This window comes from Cajanus cajan, chromosome 1 (genome assembly GCF_000230855.2).
Source record: "Cajanus cajan strain Asha chromosome 1, NIPB_CcT2T_4, whole genome shotgun sequence".
Lineage (NCBI taxonomy): Eukaryota > Viridiplantae > Streptophyta > Magnoliopsida > Fabales > Fabaceae > Cajanus > Cajanus cajan.
The window spans coordinates 30,169-47,837 of NC_138517.1; the positions used below are offsets into that span (position 1 = coordinate 30,169).

Below are 17,669 nucleotides of genomic sequence, written 5' to 3' on the forward strand. Positions count from 1 at the left end.
GTGTGACATGTTTGAGAATGAACCCACCTTTCTATATACTAAATTGTCATGTCAATTAGTTTTTTTTTTTCACATCTGTGTAGCACCTCTTCCTATGTTTTTTGCTCATAGTTTTTCAGTTTGCTTGATTAGTGTTCAAGTCTGTTAACATCTTTATTGGTGTGGTGATACTCTTTTGTTTATGCAGGTGCACATTTGAATTCTGGAATCCAGTAAAGAGAATACATCTGCTTTGCTTTTGGGTCTTGAATGTCTTATCAACGTCCCATATGTAGATGATACCGGGGATTTTAAGGTATGATAATGTTGACATTCATGTCTTATGGTTGTCTATTTCTTATGTTATGATTATGATTTATGTGTTTTCAAAGTGTGATAAATGATAGTATACATAACTAGTGCATATAAAAATATAACTAAAATCTAGCTAAAAATTTATTTTGTAGGTGATTGTATTTTGTTTTAATAAAAGGCACACTAGAGAAGATATAGGCCCGAAGAACCCAACTCCTTCGTTTTTGGAAAATTAAAATAAGAAATTGAGAAGATGACAGGTATCATTGTTTATCTTTTGGTTGTGATTTTTTTTGAAACAATTATTACTCACATCATGTTTATGTGGCAGGAATACATACTTTTTGTCATGGTCATTTGGGATGTGTTATATCTCAGTAAAACCACAACGGGAAAAGATAACAAAGTTGTTATTGCACGTAATATCATGTAAGGGATGTTTTTGTTTTGATTTGCTCGATGTTAAATGATGTTATACCTCTGTTTAATCATATGTCATTGCTTCTGTTGGCAGGTATGTTGTGGGACAGTATCCTCGATTTTTAAGAGCTCATTTGACGTTTCTAAAAGCTGTTATGAATAAGTTTCTTGAGCTTTTGCATGAGACTCGTCCTGGAGTTCAGGTTATATTTTCTTCCTATGTTTTCTGTCTTACTTTTTCTTATATCAACAACTTAGTTTATGTCCCTGTGCGTGTCCCTGTGTTTGTGTGCTCTGCGTGCTCATTTCTGCGTGCTCTGTGTCTGTACTTTGTGTTGTGTGCCTTTGTTTGCCTTTGAGTCCTTGTGTGTGCATGTTGTGTTTTGTATGTGTTTCTATGTGCGTGTATCTGTCATTTTTGTGTTCACAGGTGGTAGCCCTTAAGTTTGGGAACACTACCAATATTCTTGAGGCATATTCATATGGTTCAAGGGAGGATCAAGTAAGTCTCTGGATTATGGCAAAATTGAATACGGACATACTTCTAAGTTACTTGTGAAGCATCTCTGACAAAATTTCCCTATTGTTTAGCAACATATCATGTAGAATTTTGCACTGTTCTTCACCTCGTTTTGCAAGGCAGGTTTGTTTTCTCAGCTTTATGTCTATCTGTGATTGTATGTTGCAAGTATATGTTCATGAAATGTCATGGGATCAGGTGAAATAATGTGACCTAGTTTTGGGATTTTTTACGCTTTGTGTATGTGTACCATATCATGCGTGTGGCATGTTTGAGAATGGACCCACCTTTCTATATACTGAATTGTCATGTCAATTAATTTTTTTTTCACATCTGTGTAGCACCTCTTCCTCTGTTTTTTGCTCATAGTTTTGCAGTTTGCTTGATTAGTGTTCAAGTCTGTTAACATCTTTATTGGTGTGGTGATACCCTTCTGTTTATGCAGGTTCACATTTGAATTCTGGAATCCAGTAAAGAGAATACATCTGCTTTGCTTTTAGGTCTTGAATGTCTTATCAACGTCCCATATGTAGATGATACCGGAGAATTTAAGGTATGATAATGTTGACATTCATGTCTTATGGTTGTCTATTTCTTATGCTATGTTTATGATTTATGTGTTTTCAAAGTGTGAGATGATAGTATACATAACTAATGCATATAAAAATATAACTAAAATCTAGCTAAAAATTTATTTTGTAGGTGATTGTATTTTGTTTTAATAAAAAGCACACTAGAGAAGATATAGGCCCGAAGAACCCAACTCCTTCGTTTTTGGAAAATTAAAAAAAGAAATTCAGAAGACGACAGGTATCTTTGTTTATCTTTTGGTTGCGATTTTTTTTGAAACAATTATTACTCACATCATGTTTATGTGGCAGGAATACATACTTTTTGTCATGGTCATTTGGGATGTGTTATATCTCAGTGAAACCACAACGGGAAAAGATAACAAAGTTGTTATTGCATGTAATATCATGTAAGGGATGTTTTTGTATTGATTTGCTCGATGTTAAATGATGCTATACCTCTGTTTAATAATTTGTCATTACTTCTGTTGGCAGGTATGTTGTGGGACAGTATCCTCGATTTTTAAGAGCTCATTGGACGTTTCTAAAAGTTGTTGTGAATAAGTTTCTTGAGCTTTTGCATGAGACTCGACTTGGAGTTCAGGTTATGTTTTCTTCCTATGTTTTCTGTCCTACTTTTTCTTATATCAACAACTTAGTTTATGTCCCTGTGTTTGTGTGCTCTGCGTGCTCATTTCTGCGTGCTCTGTGTCTGTACTTTGTGTTGTGTGCCTTTGTTTGCCTTTGAGTCCTTGTGTGTGCATGTTGTGTTTTGTATGTCTTTCTATGTGCGTGTATCTTTCATTTTTGTGTTCACAGGTGGCAGCCCTTCAGTTTGGGAACACTACCAATATTCTTGAGGCATATTCATATGGTTCAAGTGAGGAACAAGTAAGTCTCTGTATTATGGAAAAATTGAATCCGAACATACTATTTAGTTACTTGTGAAGCATCTCTGACAAAATTTCCCCCTTGTTTAGGGTATCATGTAGAATTTTGCACTGTTTTTCACCTCGTTTTGCAAGGCAGGTTTGTTTTCTCAACTTTATGTCTATCTGTGATTGTATGTTGCAAGTATATGTTCATGAAATGTCATGGGATCAGGTGAAATAATGTGACCTAGTTTTGGGATTTTTTACGCTTTGTGTATGTGTACCATATCATGCGTGTGACATGTTTGAGAATGGACCCACCTTTCTATATACTGAATTGTCATGTCAATTAGTTTTTTTTTCACATCGTGTAGCACCTCTTCCTCTGTTTTTTGCTCATAGTTTTTCAGTTTGCTTGATTAGTGTTCAAGTCTGTTAACATCTTTATTGGTGTGGTGATACCCTTCTGTTTATGCAGGTTCACATTTGAATTCTGGAATCCAGTAAAGAGAATACATCTGCTTTGCTTTTGGGTCTTGAATGTCTTATCAACGTCCCATATGTAGATGATACCGAGATTTTAAGGTATGATAAAGTTGACATTCATGTCTTATTGTTGTCTTTTTCTTATGTTATGATTATGATTTATGTGTTTTCAAAGTGTGATAAATGATAGTAAACATAACTAACACATAAAAATATAACTAAAATCTAGCTAAAAATTTATTTTGTAGGTGATTGTATTTTGTTTTAATAAAAGACACACTAGAGAAGATATAGGCACGAAGAACCCAACTCCTTCGTTTTTGGAAAATTAAAAAAAGAAATTCAGAAGACGACAGGTATGTTTGTTTATCTTTTGGTTGCGATTTTTTTTGAAACAATTATTACTCACATCATGTTTATGTGGCAGGAATACATACTTTTTGTCATGGTCATTTGGGATGTGTTATATCTCACTGAAACCACAACGAGAAGAGATAACAAAGTTGTTATTGCACGGAATATCATGTAAGGGATGTTTTTGTATTGATTTGCTCGATGTTAAATGATGCTATACCTCTGTTTAATAATTTGTCATTGCTTCTGTTGGCAGGTATGTTGTGGGACAGTATCCTCGATTTTTAAGAGCTCATTCGACGTTTCTAAAAGCAGTTGTGAATAAGTTTCTTGAGCTTTTGCATGAGACTCGACTTGGAGTTCAGGTTATGTTTCTTCCTATGTTTTCTGTCCTACTTTTTCTTATATCAACAGCTTAGTTTATGTCCCTGTGCGTGTGCCTGTGTTTGTGTGCTCTGGATGCTAATGTCTGTGTGCTCTGTGTCTGTACTTTGTGTTGTGTGCCTTTGTTTGCCTTTGAGTCCTTGTGTGTGCATGTTGTGTTTTGTATGTCTTTCTATGTGCGTGTATCTGTCATTTTTGTGTTCACAGGTAGTAGCCCTTCAGTTTGGGAACACTACCAATATTCTTGAGGCATATTCATATGGTTCAAGTGAGGAACAAGTAAGTCTCTGGATTATGGCAAAATTGAATCCGGACATACTGCTAAGTTATTTGTGAAACATCTCTGACAAAATTTCCCCCTTGTTTAGGAACATATCATGTAGAATTTTGCACTGTTCTTCACCTCGTTTTGCAAGACAGGTTTGTTTTCTCAGCTTTATGGCTATCTGTGATTGTATGTTGCAAGTATATGTTCATGAAATGTCATGGGATCATGTGAAATAATGTGACCTAGTTTTGGGATTTTTTATGCTTTGTGTATGTGTACCATATCATGCGTGTGACATGTTTGAGAATGGACCCACTTTTCTATATACTGAATTGTCATGTCAATTAGTTTTTTTTTCACATCTGTGTAGCACCTCTTCCTCTGTTTTTTGCTCATAGTTTTTCAGTTTGCTTGATTAGTGTTCAAGACTGTTAACATCTTAATTGGTGTGGTGATACCGTTCTGTTTATGCATGTTCACATTTGAATTCTGGAATCTAGTAAAGAGATTACATCTGCTTTGGTTTTGGGTCTTGAATGTCTTATCAACGTCCCATATGTAGATGATACCTGAGATTTTAAGGTATGATAATATTGACATTCATGTCTTATGGTTGTCTATTTCTTATGTTATGATTATGATTTATGTGTTTTCAAAGTGTGATAAATGAGATTTTTGTGTATGTGTACCATATCATGCGTGTGACATGTTTGAGAATGGACCCACTTTTCTATATACTGAATTGTCATGTCAATTAGTTTTTTTTTCACATCTGTGTAGCACCTCTTCCTCTGTTTTTTGCTCATAGTTTTTCAGTTTGCTTGATTAGTGTTCAAGACTGTTAACATCTTAATTGGTGTGGTGATACCGTTCTGTTTATGCAGGTTCACATTTGAATTCTGGAATCTAGTAAAGAGATTACATCTGCTTTGGTTTTGGGTCTTGAATGTCTTATCAACGTCCCATATGTAGATGATACCTGAGATTTTAAGGTATGATAATATTGACATTCATGTCTTATGGTTGTCTATTTCTTATGTTATGATTATGATTTATGTGTTTTCAAAGTGTGATAAATTATAGTATACATAGCTAATGCATATAAAATTATAACTAAAATCTAGCTAAAAATTTATTTTGTAGGTGATTGTATTTTGTTTAAATAAAAGGCACACTAGAGAAGATATAGGCCCGAAGAACCCAACTCCTTCGTTTTTGGAAAATTAAAAAAAGAAATTGAGAAGACGACAGATATCTTTGTTTATCTTTTGGTAGCAATTTTTTTTGAAACAATTATTACTCACATCATGTTTTTGTGGCAGAAATACATACTTTTTGTCTTGGTCATTTGGGATGTGTTATATCTCAGTGAAACCACAACGGGAAAAGATAACAAAGTTATTATTGCACGTAATATCATGTAAGGGATGTTTTTGTATTGATTTGCTCGATATTAAATGATGCTATACCTCTGTTTAATAATTTGTCATTGCTTCTGTTGGCAGGTATGTTGTGGGACAGTATTCTCGATTTTTAAGAGCTCATTGGACGTTTCTAAAAGCTGTTGTGAATAAGTTTCTTGAGCTTTTGCATGAGACTCGACTTAGAGTTCAGGTTATGTTTTCTTCCTATGTTTTCTGTCTTACTTTTTCTTATGTCAACAGCTTAGTTTATGTCCCTGTGCGTGTGCCTGTGTTTGTGTGCTCTGCATGCTAATTTCTGTGTGCTCTGTGTCTGTACTTTGTGTTGTGTGCCTTTGTTTGCCTTTGAGTCCTTGTGTGTGCATGTTGTGTTTTGTATGTGTTTCTATGTGCGTGTATCTGTCATTTTTGTGTTCACAGGTGGTAGCCCTTCAGTTTGGGAACACTACCAATATTCTTGAGGCATATTCATATGGTTCAAGTGAGGAACAATAAGTCTCTGGATTATGGCAAAATTGAATCCGGACATACAACTAAGTTACTTGTGAAGCATCTCTGACAAAATTTCCCCATTGTTTAGGAACATATCATGTAGAATTTTGCATTGTTCTTCACCTCATTTTGCAAGACAGGTTTGTTTTCTCACCTTTATGTCTATTTGTGATTGTATGTTGCAAGTATATGTTCATGAAATGTCATGGGATCATGTGAAATAATGTGACCTAGTTTTGGGATTTTTTATGCTTTGTGTATGTGTACCATATCATGCGTGTGACATGTTTGAGAATGGACCCACCTTTCTATATACTGAATTGTCATGTCAATTAGTTTTTTTTTTTCACATCTGTGTAGCACCTCTTCCTCTGTTTTTTGCTCATAGTTTTTCAGTTTGCTTGATTAGTGTTCAAGACTGTTAACATCTTAATTGGTGTGGTGATACCGTTCTGTTTGTGCAGGTTCACATTTGAATTCTGGAATCTAGTAAAGAGATTACATCTGCTTTGCTTTTGGGTCTTGAATGTCTTATCAACGTCCCATATGTAGATGATACCGGGGATTTTAAGGTATGATAATATTGACATTCATGTCTTATGGTTGTCAATTTCTTATGTTATGATTATGATTTATGTGTTTTCAAAGTGTGATAAATGATAATATACATAACTAATGCATATAAAAATATAACTAAAATCTAGCTAAAAATTTATTTTGTAGGTGATTGTATTTTGTTTTAATAAAAGGCACACTAGAGAAGATATAGGCCCGAAGAACCCAACTCCTTCGTTTTTGGAAAATTAAAAAAAGAAATTGAGAAGACGACATATATCTTTGTTTCTCTTTTGGTAGCAATTTTTTTTGAAACAATTATTACTCACATCATGTTTATGTGGCAGGAATACATACTTTTTGTCATGGTCATTTGGGATGTGTTATATCTCAGTGAAACCACAACGGGAAAAGATAACAAAGTTGTTATTGCACGTAATATCATGTAAGGGATGTTTTTGTATTGATTTGTTCGATGTTAAATGATGTTATACCTCTGTTTAATAATATGTCATTGCTTCTGTTGGCAGGTATGTTGTGGGACAGTATCCTCAGTTTTTAAGAGCTCATTGGACGTTTCTAAAAGCTGTTGTGAATAAGTTTCTTGAGCTTTTGCATGAGACTCGTCCTGGAGTTCAGGTTATGTTTTCTTCCTATGTTTTCTGTCCTATTTTTTCTTATATCAACAGCTTAGTTTATGTCCCTGTGTTTGTGTGCTCTGCGTGCTCATTTCTGTGTGCTCTGTGTCTGTACTTTGTGTTATGTGCCTTTGTTTGCCTTTGAGTCCTTGTATGTGCATGATGTGTTTTGTATGTCTTTCTATGTGCGTGTATCTGTTATTTTTGTGTTCACAGGTGGCAGCCCTTCAGTTTGGTAACACTACCAATATTCGTGAGGCATATTCATATGGTTCAAGGGAGGAACAAGTAAGTCTCTGTATTATGGCAAAATTGAATCCGGACATACTATTTAGTTACTTGTGAAGCATCTCTAACAAAATTTTCGCCTTGTTTAGGGTATCATGTAGAATTTTGCACTTTTCTTCACCTCGTTTTGCAAGGTAGGTTTGTTTTCTCAACTTTATGTCTATCTGTGATTGTATGTTGCAAGTATATGTTCATGAAATGTCATGGGATCAGGTGAAATAATGTGACCTAGTTTTGGGATATTTTACGCTGTGTATGTGTACCATATCATGCGTGTGGCATGTTTGAGATTGACCCACCTTTCTAAATACTGAATTGTCATGTCAATTAGTTTTTTTTTCACATCTGTGTAGCACCGCTTCCTCTGTTTTTTGCTCATAGTTTTTCAGTTTGCTTGATTAGTGTTCAAGTCTGTTAACATCTTTATTAGTGTGCTGATACCCTTCTGTTTATGCAGGTTCACATTTGAATTCTGGAATCCAGTAAAGAGAATACATCTGCTTTGCTTTTGGGTCTTGAATGTCTTATCAACTCCCATATGAAGATGATACCGGGGATTTTAAGGTATGATAATGTTGACATTCATGTCTTACGGTTGTCTATTTTTTATGTTATGATTATGATTTATGTGTTTTCAAAGTGTGATAAATGATAATATACATAACTAATGCATATAAAAATATAACTAAAATCTAGCTAAAAATTTATTTTGTAAGTGATTGTATTTTGTTTTAATAAAAGGCACACTAGAGAAGATATAGGCCCGAAGAACCCAACTCCTTCGTTTTTGGAAAATTAAAATAAGAAATTGATAGGACGAGAGGTATCTTTGTTTATCTTTTGGTTGCGATTTTTTTTGAAACAATTATTACTCACATCATGTTTATGTGGCAGGAATACATACTTTTTGTCATGGTCATTTGGGATGTGTTATATCTCACTGAAACCACAACGAGAAAAGATAACAAAGTTGTTATTGCACGTAAGGGATGTTTTTGTATTGATTTGCTCGATGTTAAATGATGTTGTACCTCTGTTTAATAATATGTCATTGCTTCTGTTGGCAGGTATGTTATGGGATAGTATCCTCGATTTTTAAGAGCTCATTGGACGTTTCTAAAAGATGTTGTGAATAAGTTTCTTGAGCTTTTGCATGAGACTCGTCCTGGAGTTCAGGTTATGTTTTCTTCCTATGTTTTTTGTCCTAATTTTTCTTATATCAACAACTTAGTTTATGTCCCTGTGCGTGTCCCTGTGTTTGTGTGCTCTGCGTACTCATTTTTGTGTGCTCTGTGTCTGTACTTTGTGTTGTGTGCCTTTGTTTGCCTTTGAGTCCTTGTGTGTGCATGTTGTGTTTTGTATGTCTTTCTATGTGCGTGCGTGTATCTGTCATTTTTGTGTTCACAGGTGGCAGCCCTTCAGTTTGGAAACACTACCAATATTCTTGAGGCATATTCATATGGTTCAAGTGAGGAACAAGAAAATCTCTGTATTATGGCAAAATTGAATCCGGACATACTATTTAGTTACTTGTGAAGCATATCTGACAAAATTTCCCCTTTGTTTAGGGTATCATGTAGAATTTTGCACTGTTCTTCACCTCGTTTTGCAAGGCAGGTTTGTTTTCTCAGCTTTATGTCTATCTGTGATTGTATGTTGCAAGTATATGTTCATGAATTGTCATGGGATCAGCTGAAATAATGTGACCTAGTTTTGGGATTTTTTACGCTTTGTGTATGTGTACCATATCATGCATGTGGCATGTTTGAGAATGGACCCACCTTTCTATATCTTGAATTGTCATGTCAATTAGTTTTTTTTTCACATCTATGTAGCACCTCTTCCTCTATTTTTTGCTCATAGTTTTTCAGTTTGCTTGATTAGTGTTGAAGTCTGTTGACATCTTTATTGGTGTGGTGATGCCGTTCTGTTTATGCAGGTTCACATTTGAATTCTGGAATCTTGTAAAGAGATTACATCTGCTTTGCTTTTGGGTCTTGAATGTCTTATCAACGTCCCATATGTAGATGATACCAGGGATTTTATGGTATGATAATGTTGACATTCATGTCTTATGGTTGTCTATTTCTTATGTTATGATTATGATTTATGTGTTTTCAAAGTGTGATAAATGATAGTATACATAACTAACACATATAAAAATATAACTAAAATCTAGCTAAAAATTTATTTTGTAGGGGATTGTATTTTGTTTTATTAAAAGGCATACTATAGAAGATATAGGCCCGAAGAACCCAACTCCTTCGTTTTTGGAAAATTAAAAAATGAATTGGAGAAGACGACATGTATCTTTGTTTATCTTTTGGTTGCGATTTTTTTTGAAACAATTATTACTCACATCTAGTTTATGTGGCAGGAATACATACTTTTTGTCATGGTCATTTGGGATGTGTTATATCTCAGTGAAACCACAACGGGAAAAGATAACAAAGTTGTTATTGCACATAATATCATGTAAGGGATGTTTTTGTATTGATTTGCTCGATGTTAAATGATGCTATACCTCTATTTAATAATTTGCCATTGCTTCTGTTGGCAGGTATGTTGTGGGACAGTATCCTCGATTTTTAAGAGCTCATTGGACGTTTCTAAAAGCTGTTGTGAATAAGTTTCTTAAGCTTTTGCATGAGACTCGACTTGGAGTTCAGGTTATGTTTTCTTCCTATGTTTTCTGGCCTACTTTTTCTTATATCAACAACTTAGTTTATGTCCCTGTGTTTGTGTGCTCTGCGTGCTCATTTCTGCGTGCTCTGTGTCTGTACTTTGTGTTGTGTGCCTTTGTTTGCCTTTGAGTCCTTGTGTGTGCATGTTGTGTTTTGTATGTGTTTCTATGTGCGTGTATCTGTCATTTTTGTGTTCACAAGTGGCAGCCCTTCAGTTTGTGAACACTACCAATATTCTTGAGGCATATTCATATGGTTCAAGTGAGGAACAAGTAAGTCTCTGTATTATGGAAAAATTGAATCCGAACATACTATTTAGTTACTTTTGAAGCATCTCTGACAAAATTTCCCCCTTGTTTAGGGTATCATGTAGAATTTTGCACTGTTTTTCACCTCGTTTTGCAAGGCAGGTTTGTTTTCTCAGCTTTATGTCTATCTGTGATTGTATGTTGCAAGTATATGTTCATGAAATGTCATGGGATCAGCTGAAATAATGTGACCTAGTTTTGGGATTTTTTACGCTTTGTGTATGTGTACCATATCATGCATGTGGCATGTTTGAGAATGGACCCACCTTTCTATATCTTGAATTGTCATGTCAATTAGTTTTTTTTTCACATCGTGTAGCACCTCTTCCTCTGTTTTTTGCTCATAGTTTTTCAGTTTGCTTGATTAGTGTTCAAGTCTGTTAACATCTTTATTGGTGTGGTGATACCCTTCTGTTTATGCAGGTTCACATTTGAATTCTGGAATCCAGTAAAGAGAATACATCTGCTTTGCTTTTGGGTCTTGAATGTCTTATCAACGTCCCATATGTAGATGATACCGAGATTTTAAGGTATGATAAAGTTGACATTCATGTCTTATGGTTGTCTATTTCTTATGTTATGATTATGATTTATGTGTTTTCAAAGTGTGATAAATGATAGTAACCATAACTAACACATAAAAATATAACTAAAATCTAGCTAAAAATTTATTTTGTAGGTGATTGTTTTTGTTTTAATAAAAGACACACTAGAGAAGATATAGGCACGAAGAACCCAACTCCTTCGTTTTTGGAAAATTAAAAAAAGAAATTCAGAAGACGACAGGTATCTTTGTTTATCTTTTGGTTGCGATTTTTTTTGAAACAATTATTACTCACATCATGTTTATGTGGCAGGAATACATACTTTTTGTCATGGTCATTTGGGATGTGTTATATCTCACTGAAACCACAACGGGATAAGATAACAAAGTTGTTATTGCACGGAATATCATGTAAGGGATGTTTTTGTATTGATTTGCTCGATGTTAAATGATGCTATACCTCTGTTTAATAATTTGCCATTGCTTCTGTTGGCAGGTATGTTGTGGGACAGTATCCTCGATTTTTAAGAGCTCATTGGACGTTTCTAAAAGCAGTTGTGAATAAGTTTCTTGAGCTTTTGCATGAGACTCGACTTGGAGTTCAGGTTATGTTTCTTCCTATGTTTTCTGTCCTACTTTTTCTTATATCAACAGCTTAGTTTATGTCCCTGTGCGTGTGCCTGTGTTTGTGTGCTCTGGATGCTAATTTCTGTGTGCTCTGTGTCTGTACTTTGTGTTGTGTGCCTTTGTTTGCCTTTGAGTCCTTGTGTGTGCATGTTGTGTTTTGTATGTGTTTCTATTTGCGTGTATCTGTCATTTTTGTGTTCACAGGTGGTAGCCCTTCAGTTTGGGAACACTACCAATATTCTTGAGGCATATTCATATGGTTCAAGTGAGGAACAAGTAAGTCTCTGGATTATGGCAAAATTGAATCCGGACATACTACTAAGTTATTTGGGAAACATCTCTGACAAAATTTCCCCCTTGTTTAGGAACATATCATGTAGAATTTTGCACTGTTCTTCACCTCGTTTTGCAAGACAGGTTTGTTTTCTCAGCTTTATGGCTATCTGTGATTGTATGTTGCAAGTATATGTTCATGAAATGTCATGGGATCATGTGAAATAATGTGACCTAGTTTTGGGATTTTTTATGCTTTGTGTATGTGTACCATATCATGCGTGTGACATGTTTGAGAATGGACCCACCTTTCTATATACTGAATTGTCATGTCAATTAGTTTTTTTTTCACATCTGTGTAGCACCTCTTCCTCTGTTTTTTGCTCATAGTTTTTCAGTTTGCTTGATTAGTGTTCAAGACTGTTAACATCTTAATTGGTGTGGTGATACCGTTCTGTTTATGCAGGTTCACATTTGAATTCTGGAATCTAGTAAAGAGATTACATCTGCTTTGGTTTTGGGTCTTGAATGTCTTATCAACGTCCCATATGTAGATGATACCTGAGATTTTAAGGTATGATAATATTGACATTCATGTCTTATGGTTGTCTATTTCTTATGTTATGATTATGATTTATGTGTTTTCAAAGTGTGATAAATGATAGTATACATAACTAATGCATATAAAAATATAACTAAAATCTAGCTAAAAATTTATTTTGTAGGTGATTGTATTTTGTTTTAATAAAAGGCACACTAGAGAAGATATAGGCCCGAAGAACCCAACTCCTTCGTTTTTGGAAAGTTAAAAAAAGAAATTGAGAAGACGACAGATATCTTTGTTTATCTTTTGGTAGCAATTTTTTTTGAAACAATTATTACTCACATCATGTTTTTGTGGCAGAAATACATACTTTTTGTCTTGGTCATTTGGGATGTGTTATATCTCAGTGAAACCACAACGGGAAAAGTTAACAAAGTTATTATTGCACGTAATATCATGTAAGGGATGTTTTTGTATTGATTTGTTCGATGTTAATTGATGTTATACCTCTGTTTAATAATATGTCATTGCTTCTTTTGGCAGGTATGTTGTGGGACAGTATCCTCAGTTTTTAAGAGCTAATTGGACGTTTCTAAAAGCTGTTGTGAATAAGTTTGTTGAGCTTTTGCATGAGACTCGTCTTGGAGTTCAGGTTATGTTTTCTTCCTATGTTTTCTGTCCTATTTTTTCTTATAGCAACAACTTAGTTTATGTCCTTGTGCGTGTCCCTGTGTTTGTGTGCTCTGCGTGCTCATTTCTGTGTGCTCTGTGTCTGTACTTTGTGTTGTGTGCCTTTGTTTGACTTTGAGTCCTTGTACATGATGTGTTTTGTATGTCTTTCTATGTGCGTGAATCTGTCATTTTTGTGTTCACAGGTGGCAGCCCTTCAGTTTGGGAACACTACCAATATTCGTGAGGCATATTCATATGGTTCAAGTGAGGAACAAGTAAGTCTCTGTATTATGGCAAAATTGAATCCGGACATACTATTTAGTTACTTGTGAAGCATCTCTGACAAAATTTCCCCCTTGTTTAGGGTATCATATAGAATTTTGCACTGTTCTTCACCTCGTTTTGCAAGGTAGGTTTGTTTTCTCAACTTTATGTCTATCTGTGATTGTATGTTGCAAGTATATGTTCATGAAATGTCATGGGATCAGGTGAAATAATGTGACCTAGTTTTGGGATTTTTTACGCTTTGTGTATCTGTACCATATCATGCGTGTGGCATGTTTGAAAATGGACCCACCTTTCTATATACTGAATTGTCATGTCAATTAGTTTTTTTTTCACATCTGTGTAGCACCTCTTCCTCTGTTTTTTGCTCGTAGTTATTCAGTTTGCTTGATTAGTGTTCAAGTCTGTTAACATCTTTATTGGTGTTGTGATACCCTTCTGTTTATGCAGGTTCACATTTGATTTCTGGAATCCAGTAAAGAGAATACATCTGCTTTGCTTTTGGGTCCTGAATGTCTTATCAACGTCCCATATGTAGATGATACCGAGATTTTAAGGTATGATAATGTTGACATTCATGTCTTATGGTTGTCTATTTCTTATGTTATGATTATGATTTATGTGTTTTCAAAGTGTGATAAATGATAGTATACGTAACTAACATATAAAAATATAACTAAAATCTAGCTAAAAATTTATTTTGTAGGTGATTGTATTCTGTTTTAATAAAAGGCACACTAGAGAAGATATAGGCCCGAAGAACCCAACTCCTTCGTTTTTGGCAAATTAAAAAAAGAAATTGAGAAGACGACAGGTATCTTTGTTTATCTTTTGGTAGCGATTTTTTTTGAAACAATTATTACTCACATCATGTTTATGTGGCAGGAATACATACTTTTTGTCATGGTCATTTGGGATGTGTTATATATCAGTGAAACCACAACGGGAAAAGATAACAAAGTTGTTATTGCACGTAATATCATGTAAGGGATGTTTTTGTATTGATTTGCTCGATGTTAAATGATGCTATACCTCTGTTTAATAATTTGTCATTGCTTTTGTTGGCAGGTATGTTGTGGGACAGTATCCTCGATTTTTAAGAGCTCATTGGACGTTTCTAAAAGCTGTTGTGAATAAGTTTCTTGAGCTTTTGCATGAGACTCGACTTGGAGTTCAGGTTATGTTTTCTTCCTATGTTTTCTGTCTTACTTTTTCTTATGTCAACAGCTTAGTTTATGTCCCTGTGCGTGTGCCTGTGTTTGTGTGCTCTGCTTGCTAATTTCTGTGTGCTCTGTGTCTGTACTTTGTGTTGTGTGCCTTTGTTTGCCTTTGAGTCCTTGTGTGTGCATGTTGTGTTTTGTATGTGTTTCTATGTGCGTGTATCTGTCATTTTTGTGTTCACAGGTGGTAGCCCTTCAGTTTGGGAACACTACCAATATTCTTGAGGCATATTCATATGGTTCAAGTGAGGAACAAGTAAGTCTCTGGATTATGGCAAAATTGAATCCGGACATACTACTAAGTTACTTGTGAAGCATCTCTGACAAAATTTCCCCATTGTTTAGGAACATATCATGTAGAATTTTGCATTGTTCTTCACCTCGTTTTGCAAGACAGGTTTGTTTTCTCACCTTTATGTCTATTTGTGATTGTATGTTGCAAGTATATGTTCATGAAATGTCATGGGATCATGTGAAATAATGTGACCTAGTTTTGGGATTTTTTATGCTTTGTGTATGTGTACCATATCATGCGTGTGACATGTTTGAGAATGGACCCACCTTTCTATATACTGAATTGTCATGTCAATTAGTTTTTTTTTTCACATCTGTGTAGCACCTCTTCCTCTGTTTTTTGCTCATAGTTTTTCAGTTTGCTTGATTAGTGTTCAAGACTGTTAACATCTTAATTGGTGTGGTGATACCGTTCTGTTTGTGCAGGTTCACATTTGAATTCTGGAATCTAGTAAAGAGATTACATCTGCTTTGCTTTTGGGTCTTGAATGTCTTATCAACGTCCCATATGTAGATGATACCGGGGATTTTAAGGTATGATAATATTGACATTCATGTCTTATGGTTGTCAATTTCTTATGTTATGATTATGATTTGTGTGTTTTCAAAGTGTGATAAATGATAATATACATAACTAATGCATATAAAAATATAACTAAAATCTAGCTAAAAATTTATTTTGTAGGTGATTGTATTTTGTTTTAATAAAAGGCACACTAGAGAAGATATAGGCCCGAAGAACCCAACTCCTTCGTTTTTGGAAAATTAAAAAAAGAAATTGAGAAGACGACAGGTATCTTTGTTTATCTTTTGGTAGCGATTTTTTTTGAAACAATTATTACTCACATCATGTTTATGTGGCAGGAATACATACTTTTTGTCATGGTCATTTGGGATGTGTTATATCTCAGTGAAACCACAACGGGAAAAGTTAACAAAGTTGTTATTGCACGTAATATCATGTAAGGGATGTTTTTGTATTGATTTGTTCGATGTTAAATGATGTTATACCTCTGTTTAATAATATGTCATTGCTTCTGTTGGCAGGTATGTTGTGGGACAGTATCCTCAGTTTTTAAGAGCTCATTGGACGTTTCTAAAAGCTGTTGTGAATAAGTTTCTTGAGCTTTTGCATGAGACTCGTCCTGGAGTTCAGGTTATGTTTTCTTCCTATGTTTTCTGTCCTATTTTTTCTTATATCAACAGCTTAGTTTATGTCCCTGTGTTTGTGTGCTCGGCGTGCTCATTTCTGTGTGCTCTGTGTCTGTACTTTGTGTTGTGTGCCTTTGTTTGCCTTTGAGTCCTTGTATGTGCATGATGTGTTTTGTATGTCTTTCTATGTGCGTGTATCTGTTATTTTTGTGTTCACAGGTGGCAGCCCTTCAGTTTGGTAACACTACCAATATTCGTGAGGCATATTCATATGGTTCAAGGGAGGAACAAGTAAGTCTCTGTATTATGGCAAAATTGAATCCGGACATACTATTTAGTTACTTGTGAAGCATCTCTAACAAAATTTTCGCCTTGTTTAGGGTATCATGTAGAATTTTGCACTTTTCTTCACCTCGTTTTACAAGGTAGGTTTGTTTTCTCAGCTTTATGTCTATCTGTGATTGTATGTTGCAAGTATATGTTCATGAAATGTCATGGGATCAGGTGAAATAATGTGACCTAGTTTTGGGATTTTTTACGCTGTGTATGTGTACCATATCATGCGTGTGGCATGTTTGAGATTGACCCACCTTTCTAAATACTGAATTGTCATGTCAATTAGTTTTTTTTTCACATCTGTGTAGCACCGCTACCTCTGTTTTTTGCTCATAGTTTTTCAGTTTGCTTGATTAGTGTTCAAGTCTGTTAACTTCTTTATTAGTGTGCTGATACCCTTTTGTTTATGCAGGTTCACATTTGAATTCTGGAATCCAGTAAAGAGAATACATCTGCTTTGCTTTTGGGTGTTGAATGTCTTATCAACTCCCATATGTAGATGATACCGGGGATTTTAAGGTATGATAATGTTGACATTCATGTCTTACGGTTGTCTATTTTTTATGTTATGATTATGATTTATGTGTTTTTAAAGTGTGATAAATGATAATATACATAACTAATGCATATAAAAATATAACTAAAATCTAGCTAAAAATTTATTTTGTAAGTCATTGTATTTTGTTTTAATAAAAGGCACACTAGAGAAGATATAGGCCCGAAGAACCCAACTCCTTCGTTTTTGGAAAATTAAAATAAGAAATTGATAGGACGAGAGGTATCTTTGTTTATCTTTTGGTTGCGATTTTTTTTGAAACAATTATTACTCACATCATGTTTATGTGGCAGGAATACATACTTTTTGTCATGGTCATTTGGGATGTGTTATATCTCAGTGAAACACAACGGGAAAGGATAACAAAGTTGTTATTGCACGTAATATCATGTAAGGGATGTTTTTGTATTGATTTGCTCGATGTTAAATGATGCTATACTTCTGTTTAATAATTTGCCATTGCTTCTGTTGGCAGGTATGTTGTGGGACAGTATCCTCGATTTTTAAGAGCTCATTGGACGTTTCTAAAAGCTGTTGTGAATAAGTTTCTTGAGCTTTTGCATGAGACTCGACTTGGAGTTCAGGTTATGTTTTCTTCCTATGTTTTCTGTCC

At 34.7% G+C, this 17,669-nt stretch overlaps 6 long non-coding RNA genes across 7 annotated transcripts; all 6 read left to right on the forward strand.

Annotated features, from left to right (window-relative positions):
• Nucleotides 1-451: 451 nt before the first annotated feature.
• Nucleotides 452-2,048, forward strand: LOC145953854 (uncharacterized). The gene is made up of 3 exons (XR_014431086.1): nucleotides 452-554; nucleotides 626-1,787; nucleotides 1,937-2,048. It is a non-coding gene; the product is annotated as an uncharacterized LOC145953854 (long non-coding RNA).
• Nucleotides 2,049-2,283: 235 nt separating this feature from the next.
• Nucleotides 2,284-3,788, forward strand: LOC145953855 (uncharacterized). Its single transcript, XR_014431087.1, has 5 exons — nucleotides 2,284-2,694; nucleotides 2,784-2,832; nucleotides 3,154-3,260; nucleotides 3,410-3,517; nucleotides 3,589-3,788. It is a non-coding gene; the product is annotated as an uncharacterized LOC145953855 (long non-coding RNA).
• Nucleotides 3,789-7,120: 3,332 nt separating this feature from the next.
• On the forward strand, nucleotides 7,121-9,660 carry LOC145953856 (uncharacterized). 2 transcript variants are annotated; one of them, XR_014431089.1, is made up of 5 exons: nucleotides 7,121-7,561; nucleotides 7,651-7,695; nucleotides 8,019-8,543; nucleotides 8,629-9,029; nucleotides 9,130-9,660. It is a non-coding gene; the product is annotated as an uncharacterized LOC145953856 (long non-coding RNA). The 2 variants fall into 2 exon arrangements; XR_014431088.1 differs by having other exon boundaries at nucleotides 8,629-9,660.
• Nucleotides 9,661-10,112: 452 nt separating this feature from the next.
• Nucleotides 10,113-11,511, forward strand: LOC145953857 (uncharacterized). Its single transcript, XR_014431090.1, has 5 exons — nucleotides 10,113-10,517; nucleotides 10,607-10,655; nucleotides 10,977-11,083; nucleotides 11,233-11,339; nucleotides 11,411-11,511. It is a non-coding gene; the product is annotated as an uncharacterized LOC145953857 (long non-coding RNA).
• A 982-nt stretch (nucleotides 11,512-12,493) lies between these two features.
• Nucleotides 12,494-14,316, forward strand: LOC114917135 (uncharacterized). The gene is made up of 7 exons (XR_014431091.1): nucleotides 12,494-12,571; nucleotides 12,902-12,999; nucleotides 13,085-13,193; nucleotides 13,417-13,488; nucleotides 13,578-13,622; nucleotides 13,949-14,055; nucleotides 14,205-14,316. It is a non-coding gene; the product is annotated as an uncharacterized LOC114917135 (long non-coding RNA).
• Nucleotides 14,317-15,953: 1,637 nt separating this feature from the next.
• On the forward strand, nucleotides 15,954-17,172 carry LOC145953858 (uncharacterized). Its single transcript, XR_014431092.1, has 3 exons — nucleotides 15,954-16,455; nucleotides 16,545-16,589; nucleotides 16,913-17,172. It is a non-coding gene; the product is annotated as an uncharacterized LOC145953858 (long non-coding RNA).
• The last annotated feature ends 497 nt before the right edge of the window (nucleotides 17,173-17,669 follow it).